General features: G+C 38.7%; 1 non-coding gene and 1 pseudogene across 1 annotated transcript; both read right to left on the bottom strand.

Moving 5' to 3' along the window:
- LOC147006094 (contactin-associated protein like 5-2-like) overlaps window positions 1–6,375 on the bottom strand; it is a 195,864-nt pseudogene extending 189,489 nt beyond the window's left edge.
- Window positions 6,376–18,867: 12,492 nt separating this feature from the next.
- LOC115032529 (U6atac minor spliceosomal RNA) lies at window positions 18,868–18,993 on the bottom strand. The gene has a single exon (XR_003838185.1). It is a non-coding gene; the product is annotated as a U6atac minor spliceosomal RNA (small nuclear RNA).
- Between the last annotated feature and the right edge of the window lie 344 nt (window positions 18,994–19,337).

Genomic DNA, 19,337 nt, shown 5'->3' with positions numbered 1-19,337 from the left:
AGGTTTGGTCTTCTCATTGTGTCCTGGATTTCCTGGATGTTTTGAGTTAGGATCGTTTTTCATTTTCCATTTTCTTTGATTGTTGTGCTGATGTTCTCTATGGAATCTTCTACACCTGAGATTCTCTCTTCCATCTCTTGTATTTTGTTGCTGATGTTGGCATCTATGGTTCCAGATTTCTTTCCTAGGGTTTCTATCTCCAGCGTTGCCTCACTTTGAGTTTTCTTTATTGTGTCTACTTCCCTTTTTAGGTCTAGTACGGGTTTGTTCATTTCCATCACCTGTTTGGATGGGTTTACCTGTTTTTCTGTAAGAACTTCTACCTGTTTCATTGTGTTTTCCTGTTTTACTTTAAGGACTTGTAACTCTTTAGCAGTGTTCTACTGTATTTCTTTAAGTGAGTTATTAAAGTCCTTCTTGATGTCTTCTACCATCATCATGAGATATGCTTTTAAATCCAGGTCTTGCTTTTCGGGTGTGTTGGGGTGCCCTGGACTGGGCGAAGTGGGAGTGCTGGGTTCTGGGGAGTGGTGTTGGTTCCTGTTAGTAAGATTCTTACATTTACCTTTTGCCATCTGTTAATCTCTGGAGTTAGTTGTTATAGTTGTCTCTGTTTAGAGATTGTTCTTCTGGTAATTCTGTTACCATCTATCAGTAGACCTAGCAGACAGGCTCTCTCCTCTGAGTTTCAGTGGTCAGAGCACTCTCTGCTGGCAAGCTCTCCTCTTACAGGGAAGGTGCACAGATATCTTGCCTCCTCCTGGCCGAAGAAGAAGGCCCAAAACAGGACCTTTCCCAGAAGCTGTGTTGCTTTGGCAGGTCACAGAAGCTCTCAGCTTCTGTGGTGCACCCTCTCACCTGTGCAGACTAAGTTCCTAAGTTCGGTGGAGTCCCGGAACCAAGATGTTGCCCGCTGCTCCTTAGGCAGAGGGTTTCCGAGCCAGGGGGACACCTGTCCTCTGGCTGGGAGGATGTCCGGATGTCTGAAGCCCGAAAAGGGTGCTGCCTCAGTGGTTCTGTGGCTCCCACCTGTCCCAGAAGCTGTCTGCTTCTGTGGTGCACCCTCTCACCTGTGCAGACTAAGTTCCACTGCTGTTTCAATAACTAAGCTTTCACAATAAAGACATTGGTTCAATTACTGAGACTTAGGTGAAACTCTTTCGTTGATCTGTCATTTGCACTCCATCTAGGATGGATGAATGAATATTTGTCCCCACCTCCCTAGGAATGTGAAACTCAATGACATCATTTTGTAATGGTGTGTCTTCCAAAATATTAATCACAGGATGCAACTAGTTCTCAAGTCACCAGTGAAACATGGAATAGTTAACTCCAGGGATCAACCTGTATTCCATGAAATAAAAAAGTGGAACTTCTGGATTTCTTTTTCTTTTTCTTTTTCTTTTTCTTTTTCTTTTTCTTTTTCTTTTTCTTTTTCTTTTCTTTTCTTTTCTTTTTTTTTAGAAGTTTTTTATTAGGTAATTATTTTATTTACATTTCCAATGCTATTCCAAAAGTCCCCCACATGCACTCCCACCCACTTCCCCACCCACCCACTCCCACTTCTTGGCCCTGGTGTTCCCCTGTACTGAGGCATATAAAGTTTGCACAAACAATGGGCCTATCTTTCCACTGATGGCTGACTAGGCCATCTTTTGGTACATATGCAGCTAGAGACACAAGCTCTGGGGGGTAGTGGTTAGTTCATATTGTTGTTCCACCTATAGGGTTGCAGATCCCTTTAGCTCCTTGGGTACTTTCTCTAGCTCCTCCTTTGGGGGTCCTGTGATCCATCCAATAGCTGACTGTGAGCATCCACTTCTGTGTTTGCTAGGCCCCTGCATAGTCTCACAACAAGCAGCTATGTCTGGATACTTTCAGCAAAATCTTGCTAGTGTATGCAATGGTGTCAGCGTTTAGAAGCTGATTATGGGATGGATCCCCAGATATGGCAGTCTCTAGATGGTCCATCCTTTCGTCTCAGCTCCAAACTTTGTCTCTGTAACTCCTTCCATGGGTGTTTTGTTCCCAATTCTAATAAAGGGCAAAGTGTCCACACTTTGGTCTTCGTTCTTCTTGAGTTTCATGCGTTTAGCAAATTGTATCTTATATCTTGGGTATCCTAAGTTTCTGGGCTAATATTCACTTATTAGTGAGTACATATTGTGTGAATTCTTTTGTGATTGGTTTACCTCACTCAGGATGATGCCCTCCAGGTCCATCCATTTCCCTAGGAATTTCATAAATTTATTCTTTTTAATAGCTGTTTAGTACTCCATTGTGTAAATGTACCGCATTTTCTGTATCCATTCCTCTGTTGAGGGGCATCTGGGTTCTTTGCAGCTTCTGGCTATTATACATAAGGCTTCTATGAACATAGTGGAGCATGTATCCTTCTTATGGTTTGGAACATCTTCGGGATATATTCCCAGGAGAGGTATTGTTGGTTCCTCTGGTAATACTAAGTCCAATTTTCTGAGGAACATCCAGACTGATTTCCAGAGTGGGTTTTCAAGCTTGCAATCCTACCAACAATGGAGGAATGTTCCTCTTTCTCCATATCCTTGCCAGCATCTGCTGTCACATGGATTTTTGTTCTTAGCCATTCTGATTGGTGTGAAGTGGAATCTCAGAGTTGTTTTGATTTGCATTTCCCTGAATAAGGATGTTGTACACTTTCTCAGGTGTTTATCAGCCATTTGTTATTCCTCAGTTGAGAATTCTTTGTTTATCTCTGTGAAAGGATTTCTCTGTGTAGCCCGGGCTGTCTCACTCTGTAACTCATGTTCACGTGCATGTGCATTTGCACACATACACAAGAACAATTGGAGAAATGCACATGTACATCTGGAGTAGAGCCCAAAAGACTACACTGGATGCATACCTCTTTTGTTTGGTTGATCAGCTGTTTGCTTGAGTTTCTTTTTACAGCAGTGGCTTTTAACCCTCCTAATGCTATGATACTTCAATAGAGGCCCCCAAGTTGTGGTGACTCCCAAGCATGAAATTATTATCATTTATACTTTGTAACTGTAATTTTACCACTTTATTAAATTGTAAATATTTGTATTTTCAGATGTTCTCAAGTGACACATGTGAAAGGGCAATTTGACCCCCAAAGAAGTCTCCATCTGCAGTTTGAGAATTACTGTATTAGATAATATATCACCTGAAACTTCTCCAATGTGGGGCCCCAATGTAGGTTCCGAAAGAACCCACCTCCCTCCACTTTACCAGTCCTGAGAAATGAAGATTGTGTCACCCTGCCCAGAGGTTTAAATATAATAACTATCTGGATGATGGCCATTTAGTACTGGTCTTCATGCTTGAGTGGCATACCTTTTACTGGCTGAAACATCGACCCCACCCTAGCTTACTGAACTGAAATAATGTTTTGAGTAGAACATAAGTTTCTTTGAAGTGATCCATGGCAGTACAAATTGAACAATTGTACCCAAAAGAAATTGTAATTTGCCTGAGAGAAGCTTCACAAGGGTTCTCAGCTATAATTTAAAATGATTTGTTGAAGAGAAAGAGAGATGCTTTTAGCTTTTTGCAGAAGCTAAAACTGAAGGCTATCTGAAATGAATTCCAGTACGTAAAGGTGAGTAGACATATTCTGTGTACACTTTCATAATTGATAGAGTGAAAACTCAAAGGAGTATTTGAAGATTGGTGATAATATAGACCTAATTAACATGAGAACTTAACCATAACCTCACAGAACAGGGCTGGTGGAGCAGAGCACTAGAGAATTTATGTCCAATGAACTTGAGTTTGAATTTGATGCTTGCCATTTGACAAATGTGTATAACATTAAAAACAATAATTTAACTATTCTGTAGTTAACATCACTCAACTTTAAGGTACATATTCTAATGAAATGTTGTGAAATTTATATGATCAGTAAGTTAAAATTATATGATTAGTAAGTTAAAACCTCTGCCTATATGTAATAGAATATATATATATATTTTTTTTTAATTTGGGGTTAGAGGTCACTAAATGGTGGTAAACTCACTACCACCATTGAGAGAAAAAGAAATCATCCATATAATTACTCTTGCCTCTCTTTTCCAAAATGTCATTTGAAAACCTAATTCAAATTCAGGGAAGATATGTTGTTGGTAAATCAATTGTCTTAAACTGGGAGAACCTGAATACAATCCCAGAACTCACACTAAATGTCCAGATGTGGTTATAAAGGATTGTAATTCTATCAGCTTGCAGAGACAGGCTAATCCAACCAACCAGCCATGCCTACTTGATGAGTTATGGGACACCAGGTGTTCCTGTGTTAAATAATATCAGCAAAGGTGGAATCTGAATAATGACAGTGAAAGTTTTCTTCTAGCTTCTACATACAAGCATAAGCATATTCATGAACATTCACAAATACAGGAGCATACACACATTCACACACACAAACACACACAAAGACACACACACACACACACACACACACACAGAGACGGGAGGGGTGTGGTGAGAAAAGAAGAAAAATACTGACTAAATGACCAAGCAAAGCGTATCTAATATTTCACTTCTTGCTTAAAATTAAAGGTTCAGAATACAAGGAGGTGCTATCACAAATATCAGTATTACTCGTCAACATAAAAGAATAGATTTGTTGCATTTTTGTCTATGAGTGTATTGGTCTTATATATGTGAATCTTGTGAAAGCAGTGTCCATAGAGGCTTTAAGAAGGCATTGGATCTTTTGGAATTATGTTGTCAGGTAACATATGAGTGCTGAGAAGCAAATATAGCTCCTTTGGAAGAGCAACCATTATTCTTATTGATGAGCCATCTCTCAGGCTCCAAAGTACCCCTCCCTTTTTTCTAGTTTTTTATTAGTTTTTTACTTCATTAAATTTCAAATGCTATCCCAAAGATCCCCTATACCCTCCTCTCTCCCATCTTCCCTACCAACCCACTCCCAATTCTTGGCCCTGGTGTTCCCCTGTACTGGGACATATAAAGTTCGCAAGACCACGGGACCTCTCTTCTGCTACATATGCACCTAGAGACACAAGCTCTAGGCTACTGGTTAGTTCATATTGTTGTTCCACCTATAGGGTTGTAGACCCCTTCAGCTCCTTGCCCTCCCTTTATGTATGTCACCCTAATCCCCATAGAAGTTGTTTTCTGCATTTTTCTTTTGGAGCAATTCTGAGCATCAGTTAATATTTCCTACCAATGTAGGAAAGTTGAAATTTTCCTTACCATTCATCTGTGTCGGCATCACAATTGCAAAAACGTTGAATGTCCAGGCAGCTCTCTTCGAGGTCACATTTGCACTGCTGGACTCCAGGAACAGAACCTCCCCAAAAGGGGTGCCTTTCATTGGACCTCCCAATCCACCAGGTGAAGGGGGCTCCATCTGAAAGATAAGATGTTTCATAAGTCAGGAGTAAAAATGAAAAGGCTACAGAGGAACTCATAGTGGTGTGTGTGCTTGTGTGTGTGTGGTGCGTGTTTGTGTGTGGTATGTATGTGTATGTGTGCATATGTGTGAGACAGAGCATATATACATGGAAATTTACTCTTCACCTCCCTGCCACTGTTTTCCATACTTTCTGGATGTCATTTTCTCTTTTCTCCTTTATAACTTTTAATTCTCCTTTATAACTTTTAATTCTCCATATGTGCATACTTATATACACATAAATGTTTATGTGTAAAACATACCTTTATTAAAAGAACATATTTATTAGAAGACTCATGAATGACATCATTGAGAGTCAGGGACATAAACTCAAATTGATAACCTATTAAATAATGTCATAAATCAATTAGTTAAATTATTTTTAAAAAAATTAAAGCCATAATTCATTTTCATGTGAAGAAATAAAAACATTATACTTTAAATAATACATAATAGAATTATTTAATATAGTTTTAATCACATACATGGAAATATTCAGTTTACAAAACTACCTCCCTTCATTGGAAGTTTTATAAAGTCACTTTAATTTGGTCAGTGTCACATATGTTTTCTGTTACTTGACATATTTGAATGCTATTGTACCAGTAGTCAGTGGAATTAAAAAGAAAACTGAAATGTTACAACCACTGCCTCAAAAGAGTACCAGATATTGGGTACTTGTCAATGCCAACATGGTCTTCTTCAATACACAAAGAGATGAATTCACATAACCAGGATAATAAAAAAAAAAAAAAAGAAAAATTCGCAATGAAGTCAAAATCAGGAAAATCAGTGTTATAATCGCAGATAAGTTACCAAGATACAGATACAGGTAAAATCATTAACTTGAGGAAGATTAAAATCAAATGAATAATCTACTTCATATCACAGTGGCCTCTTTTATAAGGTTTCTCAGTTATAATGATGAACAAGTCAGACTCCACCATTAAGTTAAATAAGGTTGTTGTCCCTGGATCTCAAACACTTTAAATCATTCAGTTATACATGTTCCTATAAAATGAGCAAGTAATTGTGTGTGTGTGTTTGTATGTGTGTATATGTTTGTGTGTATGTGTATGTGTGTGTTTATGCAGGAGCATGCATGTGTGCATGTGTAGGTGAGTGTGGGTAAATGGGTGTGTGTACCTTTCCTCTGAAAGTCAGAGGACAGCCTGTAGAAATCTTTTGTGTTCTACAACTTTTGTGGATCCCAAGGTTCTTAGTTAGATCAACAGAGTTGCAAGGCATCTAAACATTGAGTCATGTCACAAAGAATATTTTGTGAGAAACTGGTACTTGGATTCTGAAGCACACACAGGATGCACAGACAGACAGACAGACAGACAAAACACTCATAAGTATAAAATAATTTTTTTTCACAAAGGACACATATACAAATATCAAGAAGAGAAAACAGCACTGGATTTTTCACAAATGGCAGACAATACAGAAAAACAAAAACTAAGATAAAGCAACATCAAAACATTGCTTGGACTAAGTTTGTCACTTTATATTTTTGCCACAAAGTATCTACATAATCTAACTTGAAGGAGGAAAGGTTTATTTTCATCAATAGCATCACTATTTACAGACCATTATTTTTTGTCATGAAGTGAATGAGAGAATCACCGAAGAAAGCTGTGGGGAAAAACAATGCGTTACTTCACAATTCCTAGTGAGCAGCATAAACAAAACTTTCCCAGCAATTCAGTCACAAGCTGCTGAATGCCACTTTGGTAAACAGTGGATGCAAAAAAGTAGGTCACTGAATGACTTCATTACAATCTTAGTTTGTGTATTGTATGGTGGTTTCACATTAATAAAAACTCATAATCTCTCTAAACATCTATAAAGGTCAAGGCAGTTGGTTGTAAATAAAATTCAAAACAGTAAGAGTGCTATCACCAACACTTCAAAATATGTTACACAAGAAAAATAAAAACTGATCATTAGCTCTAATGCAAGTCAGAAAGAGATTTAAAGTAGATATTGGAGAATGTGTAGAAGTCAAAGAGAGAAACTGCTAATATTTATGGGAGAGTACAGTTCTTGGCAGACATCTAATATCATTTGTTTTACAAATATGGGTGACTGTTTCTTTCAATTTTCCAACCAAAGAGTCAAAAATTGGATTTCTGTGTGATTATGATTCAAAAAAGCCCACATACCTTATTTCATTCAATCATTCCAATAATACTAGAAACATTTCTCCTCTTATTTTGCAGATAAAGCAATGAAAGCAAGCAAACCATTAGTAAATTCTTCAACCTGACGAAGAATTAAGATGTGAGTTCGGATTTTATGGTACCAAACATTAGTAGTATATTTTCTGTATTATGTTAAACTGTGCCTTTAGATACAGGAATGAAATTACATCAAAGTTTCTCAGAGTAATCCTTTTTGACCCAATGTTATAATCACTATAATCACTACTTTGGCATAGCTTCAAATGTTGTATACAGTTCGATTATTTTGTTCTATCTACTCATTTGTATTAAAAATATACAAACTTAAAATGAAAAAAAGCCACCTGCACAGATAAATATCCTAATTGGTATCTATCTCCAGGTGGTTAAAAAATCCAGTTTGTCTAAATTTGTATAATATACTTGGTAAATTTCATTCTGATGCTGAACAAAGTACTTTCATTGAAGGGGTAATAAGATATAAATATGTGGTAGAATCTTGATTTAAGTTATCCAACTAACAATGTATTTTGATCATTTCTACTCCACCTCCCTCCCTTACCATATACTACCTACTAATTTCTTTTTCTTTTTACAAAAATTAACCCACGGGTGTTGCACATATTTGCTTGGTTATGGGACCACCCACTAGAAAAGGAGGAACCTACCATGCATGAGTCACACCATCAGTGAACAGTGACCTATACCACTGATTAAAATTGTGTATCATCATATATATATATATATATATATATATATATATATATATATATGACATAAAAATATGGATAACTCTCCAAAGTTAGCTATGGATGGCTTGTTAGGTAATCAAGAACCAACTGAACACTTTCTCTAGAAATCCAAGTTTGGTATTTGTCTTAGAATGCTCTGTACTGTTGGTAAGAGTCATGGAAACACTAAGAATGAGGACCCTTTAATTTTATATTTGTTATCAAACAATAGGGGACATTGACATTTCACAATCATTTTAGATCATTGGTTTCTACATCTGAATTATTCTTCTCAACAATTTTATTGTTATTTTTAAGGCATTTTCTTTTTTGTTATATGCTTATGTATGCAGAACTATGTGAATGCATGTATAAAAATAAGTTTGTGTTGCTTGTGTTTAAGTTTGTATAGAAGTTGACACTAAGTGTCTTCCATTTTATGTTTTGAGACAGGATCTATCATTCTAAGATGGCTTGCTTCTTAGCTAGACAGGATGGCCAGCATGCCCTGGCATTCTCATATTTTCTATCCCTATGCCCAATGTTAGAATTACAGGTGGCACCATTAAGTCCAGGTGGGAAGCAGAAACTTGGGTCCTTGTACATATGAGAAAGACAATTTCCTGACTGAGCTATCTCCACAGGCCAGATTATTTATATTATTTTTTTAATTTATTTTTTATAGAGAAGTGAAATGTCATCACTGGTAAACCACTTCGACTTTCCCTATGTGTGTATGTGTGGAGGGTGGTGAGAGTGGGGTGAGTATGTAAAGCTTGTATCACTGAATTCCAAAGAAAAATGAGAAAATTATTATCAGGCACACACTGTGTAAGCAGGAGAAGTCAGTACTGTAGACACTGACATGCTCTATGTACCAGTGCAATTAAAACACACACATACAAACACTCATGGGGGGCCTGTGTACCAGAGGCTATCCATTGAGATCTCTAGCAGTACTAGTTGGCAGAGTTAAAAGGAAGGGAAATGATGTGAGCAGGAAGGGGTAATTGCCTCCACTGCCTCTGCTGCTGCAGCTGTTGCTGCTGCAGCTGTTGCTGCTGCTGATGGTCCTTTTGCTGCTGTAGCTGCTTTTCCTCCAAGATGCTGCACTGGCTGTGCTGTGTTGAGTGAAAGTTTCAGTAAAACAGTTCTCTTCCCAGAGTAATTCTTCACCATCTTTTTGGTGGGCTGGGTTCTGACAGTAGTTGCTCTCTATTGTCTTGTTCTGTGATGTTAGGCATGCATTTCCTACATATGGAAGGGCTTGCGGGTGTTGCTTCTATATAACTGGTGGCCACAAATTTCTCTAAAGGGGCCTGCAGCTACATGACTGGGGCCTGGTGCTGGGGGCAGGCAAAGCTTCTAGCCTTAGCTGGACCTTACCAGGCCTCCACTCATGATCCACTGAGACACACCTACACACCCAAGAGAGAGACACATACACAGAATCACACACACACACACACACACAGAGAGAGAGAGAGAGAGAGAGAGAGAGAGAGAGAGGGATTTACAGCTATCCTGCAACAGAAGTACCCATGAAGTATCAGAATTATATGGTAGACTAATTGTTCACTCCTCTGCTATCACTGAAGATACAGATACAAGGACTGTCACAAGAGCAATTGAGTAAAAACAACTAGGTTAAACAAACAAAATATGCAAATACCTGCTCACAGACCTCATGATGAGCTAGTATGTTGTACTATAATGATCACAATGAAAGGGTCACAAGCAGTCTTCAATGTACTGACACATTGGCAACCAAAGCATTTAGTTTCAAAGAAAAGAACCTAAAATTTGCCTCCTCCAAAATGAAAATCTCAGCAATATTATAATGTTAGGGTGGTATATAGACTTAAATCCCATTCTGCAATTGATAGTTGAATCACTAGACATTAGGTCTGAGAAATTTTCTAACTCTTCCTTTTAGATGCTTCACCATTCTAATTGTAGAAATCCCTCATAGTCACCCACATAATTCACAATGCTTGCCAAATAACAGAGATTGCTGATTGCTAATGAGATACTTGGTTGTATGATTAATTCAAGTACTACAACATATGTATTGTGTTAAACTAAGTATAGTCATAGGTAGAAACAAAGTACATACATACATAATAAATCTAAATATGTAGTGGAAAAGAAGGTCATCAAATAATAACTATGTAGGGCCTGGTAGCTACTTCTTTTAACATAAATCCAGAAATTATCTACTGAAGATACCAATCTTTACATAAATTTCCTTATAGATACACAGAGAAATGTCCCCAGATTTGCTCATTCTTCTCCAGCCCTATTTTTATACTTTGGGTCATTTTCTGCAGGAACCTGGGTTTAAAATATTGCAGACATTTGAAGAGAAGAATTCAAATTTGTGAAATTTCTTGTTACTCTAATTCTGTTTGTGGCTGAGTTCAGTCATCACAGCTTAAAATCCTTTCTTAGATGGCTTCCTTCATGCATTGTTTGGAATCATTTCAAGAGGAAGGTGAGAGCACTCTCCTTTCTCCTTTCTGTTCCTCTGTTTATCCAACATTAGTCCATCTGTTTATATGTAGGCTGACTCTGCATTCACAGGACTCCTCCCATCTCATCCTCCATTGTTACCATCTCACATCTCTGGTGCTCCAAGGAATGGGGGGAACTTTATCATTCCTTACAAATATGTCACCTCTTTCTTATGCATAAACACTTCAAATGAGATACTTCTCTGTACATCTTTATTAACCACTTAGTGCATCACTTTATAAATAAGTCAATGCAATATAAGTGATTTTGTCAAACTTGGTTTCTTCAATCTATTCTAGGTTCTTAGACTAGGAAGTAGAGAGCAAGAACCAAGTATAGAAAGTTTCTTGATTAGCAAATCATAGAAGACATATATGTTCATATAAACAATATTGGTTCCAGTGAACCCATACTTGCTGAATCTTCAGCCAAAACTCCCTGGCTGTACCTGCTTCAACTCAACCCTACACTGAAATACTCTTCACCTAACTGTTCCACTAAAGCTCTTTATGACAGCACACTATTCAGCAGCATCTCACTGCCAAATTAACATTTTAAAAGCAAACAATCATTTGCAATGTAAAAAAAGAGATTCTTTCAGCTCTTGGTATACAAGTGTTTTTAGATTTGTTTATTTTCCCAGATATATGTTAATTCTTCAAGCAAACTGGCTAATTCCTCATCTTGACATTTGAAGAAAAATATCTTCCTTTTCTTTGTTTGCCTCCCTGCCTATTCAATTCCCTCCTCCAGATGAGGTTGACCTCTGCATTTCCACAGTATAATACCTAAATTTTTATTCTCTTCTCTTTGTAAGTTCTTCTATATCCTTTCCTTTCTAAAAAAACTCATATTTGAGTTAATTTTATATCTGACCACTTTTCTGAAGTTGTTTATCAGCTAGAGAAGTTCTCTGATAAAAGTTTTGGGGTCATGTATGTATGCATATTATCATATCATCTGCAAATAATGATACCTTTATTTCTTCTTTGCCATTAGTATCACCTTTCTCTCTTTTTGTTGTCTTATTGGTCTAGATAGCAGTTTGAGTACTATATTGAATAGATATGGGGAGCATGGGAATCTTTGTCTTGTACCCGATTTTAGTGGGATTGTTTTAAGTATGTCTCCATTTAACTTGATATTAGCTTTTGGTTTCCTATATATTGCTTTTATTATATTTAGGTATAGGCCTTATATCCTGGTCTCTCCAATACTTTTAAAATGAAGGAGAATTATATTTTGTCAAATAATAGTTATAGGTAGAAACAAAGTACATACATACATAATAAATCTGAATATGTAGTAGAAAAGAAGGTCATCAAATAATAACTATGTACGGCCTGCATCTAAGGAGATGTTCATGTGATTCTTTTCTTTGAGTTTGATTAAATAAAGGATTACGTTAATGGATTTTCATATATTGAACCAACTTTTCATACCTGGGATGAAGCCTACTTTATCATGGTGAATGAAGGTTTTGATGTGTTCTTGGATTTGGTTTGCAAGAATTTATTTTTTTGAGGTTAATTTTCATTTTTATTTCTCCATGTTCATGTTTTTACCCTCTTTTCTTTTATGTCTTTTTAAAAATATTTTATTAGGTATTTTCTTCATTTACATTTCAAATGCTATCCCAAAAGTCCCCCATACCCTCCCTCCAACTCCCCTACCAAACCTCTCCCACTTCTTGGCCCTGGTGTTCCCCTGTACTGAGGCATACAAAGTTTGCAAGACCAAGGGACCTCTCTTGCCAAAGATGGCCAACTAGGCTATCTTCTGCTCCATATGCAGCTAAAGACACATGTTCTGGGGTTACTGGTTAGTTCATATTGTTGTTCCACCTATATGGTTGCAGACCCCTTTAGCTCCTTGGGTACTTTCTCTAGCTCCTCCATTGGGGGCCCTGTGATCCATCCAATAGCTGACTGTGAGCATGCACTTCTGTGTTGGCCAGGCACTGGCATCACCTCACAAGAGACAGCTATATCAGGGTCCTTTCAGCAAAATCTTGCTGGTGTATGTGATGGTGGCTGCATTTGGAGGCTGATTATGGGATGGATCCCCGGGTGCGGCTGTCTCTAGATGGTCCATCCTTTCATCTCAGCTCCAAACTTTGTCTCTGTAACTACTTCCATGGGTGTTTTGTTCCCAATTCAAAGGGACAAAGTGACCACACTTTGGTCTTCGTTCTTGAGTTTCATGTGTTTTGCAACTTGTAACTTGGGTATTCTAAGTTTCTGGACTAATATACACTTATCAGTGAGTACATATCATGTGAGTTCTTTTGTGATTGGTTTACCTACATCAGGATGATACCCTCCAGGTCCATCCATTTGCCTAGGAATTTCATAAATTCATTCTTTGTAATAGCTGAGTAGTACTCCATTGTGTAAATGTACCACCGTTTCTGTATCCATTCCCAAATGGGAAGACATAAAATTGCAAAGTTTCTGTGAGGCAAAAGACACTGTCAATAAGACAAAAAGGCCACCAACAGATTGGGAAAGGATCTTTACTAATCCTAAATCAGATAGGGGAGTAATATCCAATATATATAAAGAACTCAGGAAGATGGACTCCAGAAAATCAAATGACCCCATTAAAAAATGGGGCTCAGAGTTAAACAAAGAATTCTTACCTGAGGAATACCGAATGGCTGAGAAGCACCTGAAAAAATGTTCAGGAGCCTTAATCATCAGTGAATCCAAACAACCTCATACCAGTCAGAATGGCTAAGATCAAAAATTCAGGTGACAGCAGATGCTGACGAGGATGTGGAGAAAGAGGAACACTCTTCCATTGTTGGTGGGATTGCAAGCTTGTACAACCACTCTGGAAATCAGTCTGGTGGTTCCTCAGAAAATTGGACATAGTACTACGGGAGGATCCCACAATACCTCTCCTGGTCATATATCCAGAAGGTGTTCCAACTGGTAATAAGGACACATGCTCCACTAAGTTCATAGCAGCCTTATTTATAATAGCCAGAAGCTAGAAAGAACCCATATGTCCCTCAACAGAGGAACGGTTTGCAAGAATTTTATTTAGTATTTTTGCATCGATATTCATAAGCGAGATTATCTGAAGTTCTCTTTTTTCATTAGGTCCTTTGTCGTTTAAGTATCAGAGTAATTGTGGATTCATAGAACAAGTTAGGCAGCGTTCCTTCTGTTTATATTTTATAGAATACTTTGAGGAATATTGGTATCAGGTCTTCTTTGAAGGTCTGGTAGAATTCTATACTAAAGCCATCTGGCCCTGGCCTTTCTTTGGTTGGGAGGTTTTTAATGACTTCTTCTAATTCCTTATGTGATATAAACCTGTTTAAATAATTTACTTATTCTTTTTTTTTTAAGTTGGCTTTCTCATTTTAATCAAAAACATACTTGTTACAGAGTTCTCAAGAAAGATTCAACTTTTTTTTTTTTTTAAGCCACAGACTTCAACCAGGCAAAAGTCTATAGAAAGAAAGTGGTGGGTCTTTAGCTGACCAGTTTTTCCTAAGAGCCAAGCTAAGAGTGGACCCAGAGTAGGAGACAGAGCTGGAAGTGTAACCATCAAAGCTGTCCCCAACGCCTAGTCACCTCTTCCACACTGGATCTGCAGCACACCAGTTTTCATAACCTATAGGATGTCATGCTTTTAAATCACGTTAGATGCATGGAACAAAAAAAAAAAAAAAAAAAAAAAAAAACCTCCCCGTTTGGAGAAGTTTGCCAACTCTATATTTAGCCTTTTAACTAACCCAAACCTGTGAGTCCTTCTACCAATGACAAGCAGCCTTAGCAAGAGCAGCTGGCTTCATCTCTTCTTCACAGCTGCCACAGTTGTGGCCTCTACCAGGACTCCCCACCCCACCCACCCCACCTCCCAGAAAGGTTCCCAGGTCCAAGCAGGCTGGAAGAAAACTCTCTGAAAGGCATGATCCAGCCAAAAGTTGTCTAATCAAAATGGATATAAAAGAGGCAAAAATAAAGTGAACAGTCATTCACTGGGACTGTCTTTCATAGCATCAATTAAAATACCGATATAATTTCTGAAGAACTTCCTGTTTTGAACATCGAAGAATTAAGCTACAAAAGACCCAAAGAAAGGCCTTCTAATATTACCAGGCATTTACAACAGGATTTCAGTCCAGTTTAGGTGAAGAATTGCCAGCACTTAGGAGGACAGAATCATACACATACTAACTTCAAAGTCAGAATGTCATGACAGATGAAGGCCTTTGCAGAGGCTCTGAACACAGTGAAATGAAGGTGCCCCCCGCCCCCTACCCCAGTGTTCTGTATGGTACTTAAGGCAGCCCCTAAGGTGGTGCTAGGCCTTTGGTTAAAAATAAGTCATAAGGACATATGTAACTACTTGTCCACAGGAGAACGAGTACTCAAAGATCAAGTCTAGTCTCACTGAGTTAGAAAGGAAAAAGTAAGATTCCCCCTCACACAGCAGAAAAAAGGTAAAGAGTGCATCTCAACCTGCTGCAGGGCGGGCAAGGTCACTTAGAAGCCAGAGCTGGCACAATAGTCCAACCCCTCATTTCACAGACAAGGCAGCTGAGGCCCAGAGAAGGGAATGACTTGCGGAGGACACATGAAGTCGTGAACTACAAGTGCAACGGTCTGGGCGAGTCCAGAGCCTGCTTTAGGTTGAACAAGAACATCAACTCTGGAGCTACTGAGAAAAGCATCTTAAACTATGTGGAAGCATTTACAGCAACACAGAGAAATGATTGTCATCACCCAACGTCTCCTCAGTCCTTCCTGCATTAAAAAAAGAAAAGAAAAGAAGGACTTAAAAGTTTCATTAATTTATTTAATTTGATGCTAAAATCCCTGAAAAACATCACTCATTGCATCAGCTATTCCTTGGGGCACGGGATCAGTCCCTCAATTCTCATAAAGGCACCTATAGGTCAGAAGTATCTACAGAGGAAGGAGGCCAGAGAGCAGGGTCAGGACACAAAACAAGCAAAGATGTTTTCTAAAAGAGTGTGTGGTTTGCTGGTGCCTCTAGCCAACAGTACAGCTTTTTGAGTGAATTCAGTGGAAACTAAATCTTTCACAACACCAGGGAAAGGGGAGCAGCTATGGGCTATGAATATCACTTAATTCTCTCCACATCAATCATATAAAACTCATCGAGGATCGGAGACGATGGCAGCAACCAGAACAATGCCAACCCCGACAGGAAGATGTCCTGGGTGAACTCTAAGGCTCTCACTTGTCTGCTTCCCTTGCCTAAGCAGTGAGGACAGGCAACCAGGAAACACTGAGGAGAGGCTCACTAACCACGCAAGGGCAGTAGCTATGAGGAAGGAGGATGGGAGAGGAGAGCCCAACACTGAAACATCTAAACCCCAGCAGGCTTGGACATTTAGGAATGGCTAGGCAGTACTGTCTATCTCAGAAGTCCCGGAGGTCCACAGAGACAGGAGAGGGAGAAAAAGAAATGGTATAATATTCTGATTTGTGTAAAAAGCTCCTGCCAATAAAAGGCTCATTTTTCAAAAGTTTTACTGCTTAATAAGGCAAGATGATGAAAACTTTCATTCCTCAGGAGCGCCTGAGCCTCACTGTGCTGAGAAAAAGGTCCTGCCAAGGGGGCTGCTAAGAGTAAGGCCACACCTTTTTACATACAGACTACTGCACCACAGAGATGAGATTGCTTGGTTACTAGAAGGGAAAACCAGAGAGGCCTGGGCAGGAGTCTCCCAGCCTTTTCTCTATGTCATGCAAAGGAGGATTTAAAGGGCTAGTTACAGATGGCTCCACGAAGCTAATCCCTTCCAGACCCCCACCTGGGAGAGCTGTTCCTGCTCCACTTATGACAGTGACCTAACTTATACTTTACTAACTGACCATTAAAGAAAACAGTGATGAAGACCGGAATCTACAGGAACTACCAAAAACATCTCTGGCCAGCTCCAAACAAGCTCTTTCCAAGGGGTCTCAGCTCATTAAAATTTTTTTAAAAATCTGAAGAGTGACAATTAGCCAGTTACAAGCAAGGCCAGGAGCAAACACATTTCACTGCCAGATACTTCACAAGCATTCCAGGAAGATTCCCTTCTCCAGACTGTAAAACCTCTGAGTTACTTCGCCTTCAAAGCTGCTAATATAAACCACACCATTCCCCACAAAATTGGATTTCTAACTTTGAAATACACACAGTTAAGCATGTGTTTGTTGCTGGATGCTGCAGGTGTGTGCCCTCGGCCAGCTCACCCTGTCTGTGAACCTACACTGTTTATAGGAGCAATGGGTTCAGGCAGTATAAAAAGACTGTCTATGGGAAAGCAAGTTCCCGGCAGTGGCTTAGCATCTCTTTGTACAGCAGGGGCGGTAAAGGAAGATTAAGGTAGACTCTATCCCAGAAAAGAATCTACTTCCAAGCAAATAAAGGCAATACCATTACAGATTCTCTTTAATCATGCACAGAAAGGCACAAGACAAAAGTAGAATGGTTTCAAACCGGGTGCCCACTGAAATTTAATCTTGGGAGACTTTTGAGCTATGAATTAGAAAAAAACCCACCCAGAACCATACCCACATCATAATCAGTCTCTAAGAACTAGGGAAACTATTTTATCCCAAAAATTTTCAACTCAGGGAAGTTTTTAAAAGTCTTATTCAAAGACAGTAAAGTGAAAGGAAGGAAAAGACTAGGACAGGCGAATTACAAACTTCATCAATAACCAGAAATAATTTCTATGGCTCTTAGTAAGAAAACCAAGACAAGTGGCTTGGCTCTTAAGAGATACTTCCCAGCAAATATTTCCCACATACTTTCTGAAGATGATTAAATATGGAAAAGGTTCCATAAGTTACAACAGGAAGCATCAAGTTACAGCACTGCCTGGTCAGATGAGCTGGGTCTTAAAAACCCGTTACACTACAGCTTACTCTTCTCACTCCTGTTCCCCTGCCATCGCGAAACGGATCTGAAGACAAGCATTTTTAGAGACGGTATCTTTTTATAATTCTGTCAATACAACATTTAAAAAAAAATCACCAAACTTCTAGAGATAAGATTAGGCCTGTGACCAAGCATCCCTAAGTACAGAAGAGAAGACAGAAGAAGCTTTTACAACGCACGCTGTATGCTCTGGGCTGTGATGGACCCCAGTCACTGCAGCACTCTGGTTACTCGGAGCCTCTGGAAACTTCCGCAGCAGGCTGCAGGATGTGATCATTTCTCTTGGCACAAAGAGAACTGCTATGCACAGGGTTTCCAGAGCTCAAATGCCTACTGCAATTTAAAATTCACAGAAAACTCTTAGGGTAAAAACATCTCCATGGTCTTGATTTTATTCACACCATTTATCTAAACCTTTTTTTTTTTTTTGCTACAATAAAATAAAAACTCAAAAAAATAACCAACTACACTTGATGTACAGTGTCCATGGGAAAGTCCTGGTAGAGTGGGAGGGAACCAGCACTGCACGGTACAACTGGCTGCCGCCTGTCATTTAGCAGAAGGTGTCTTGCCACTGAGACTGGACTCAAAAGTGAAAAAGGAAAGCATTTTAAAAACCAAATCTAGAATTCCACTTCGTATAGTGACTCAGTTTTATTTACTCTAGTAACTAGGTAGAAAGTATACACGTGTGTCTGTGGTAGAGTCAGTGTGTCTTAACTCCTCCTCTCCAATCCCCACAAAGTCACCGCCAAGTGATCAAGGATGGCAAACACAGGGCTTATAACCAAAAGGTATAAAAAGTTTGCAGTCTTGCCCCAAGATACAAAAACTGAATTTTAAACAATGTCAAAACATACATGATTTTAACAGTATATGAAAAGAAGTCACACATCAAATCAAGTACAAAAATATCCAAACCACCTGTTACCAACTGCACTGTTTCCATTATTCTGCACAGTATTTAACATAGAATTTAGCAGTTTCCAAAATATTCATTATTTCAGTTGAAGCACTGCCACCTTGCAGAACAGTGAAGCAGCAGGCAGAGCAACACTGCTTTTAGTGTTTTATAAATACAAAAAAAAAAAAAAAACAGTGGTTAGATGCCACAAAGTAGGTGACAATGCCTTAACCATATGTGTGTTGTTAGGCCCAAGGGCCTCTTCCATCCTTGTCCAGGGGAGTGCTAACCTTCTCTCCTTTCATACAACACAATTTACTTATTCTTGATTTAACTTAGGTATGTGGTATCTGTCTAGAAAACCATCCATTTCATCTTGATTTTCCAGTTTTATTGAGTATAGGCTTTTTTAGTAGGGTCTCATGATTTTTTGAATTTCCTCCGTTTCTGTTATTATGTCTCCCTTTTCATTTCTGATTTTGTCAATTTAGATACAGCCTCTGGGTCCATTAGTTGTTTTGGGTAGGGGTTTATCTATCCTGTTGATTCTCTCAAAGAACCAGCTTGTAGTTTTGTTGATTTTTTGTAGTGTTCTCTTTGTTTCTATTGGGTTGATTTACTATTTTTTGCCATCTTCTCTTCTTGGGTGAATTTCC

This window comes from Mus caroli, unplaced genomic scaffold (assembly GCF_978045245.1).
Source record: "Mus caroli unplaced genomic scaffold, Mus_caroli_1 scaffold_1, whole genome shotgun sequence".
Classification (NCBI taxonomy): Eukaryota; Metazoa; Chordata; class Mammalia; order Rodentia; family Muridae; genus Mus; species Mus caroli.
This window is presented reverse-complemented; position numbering and strand designations above follow the sequence as displayed.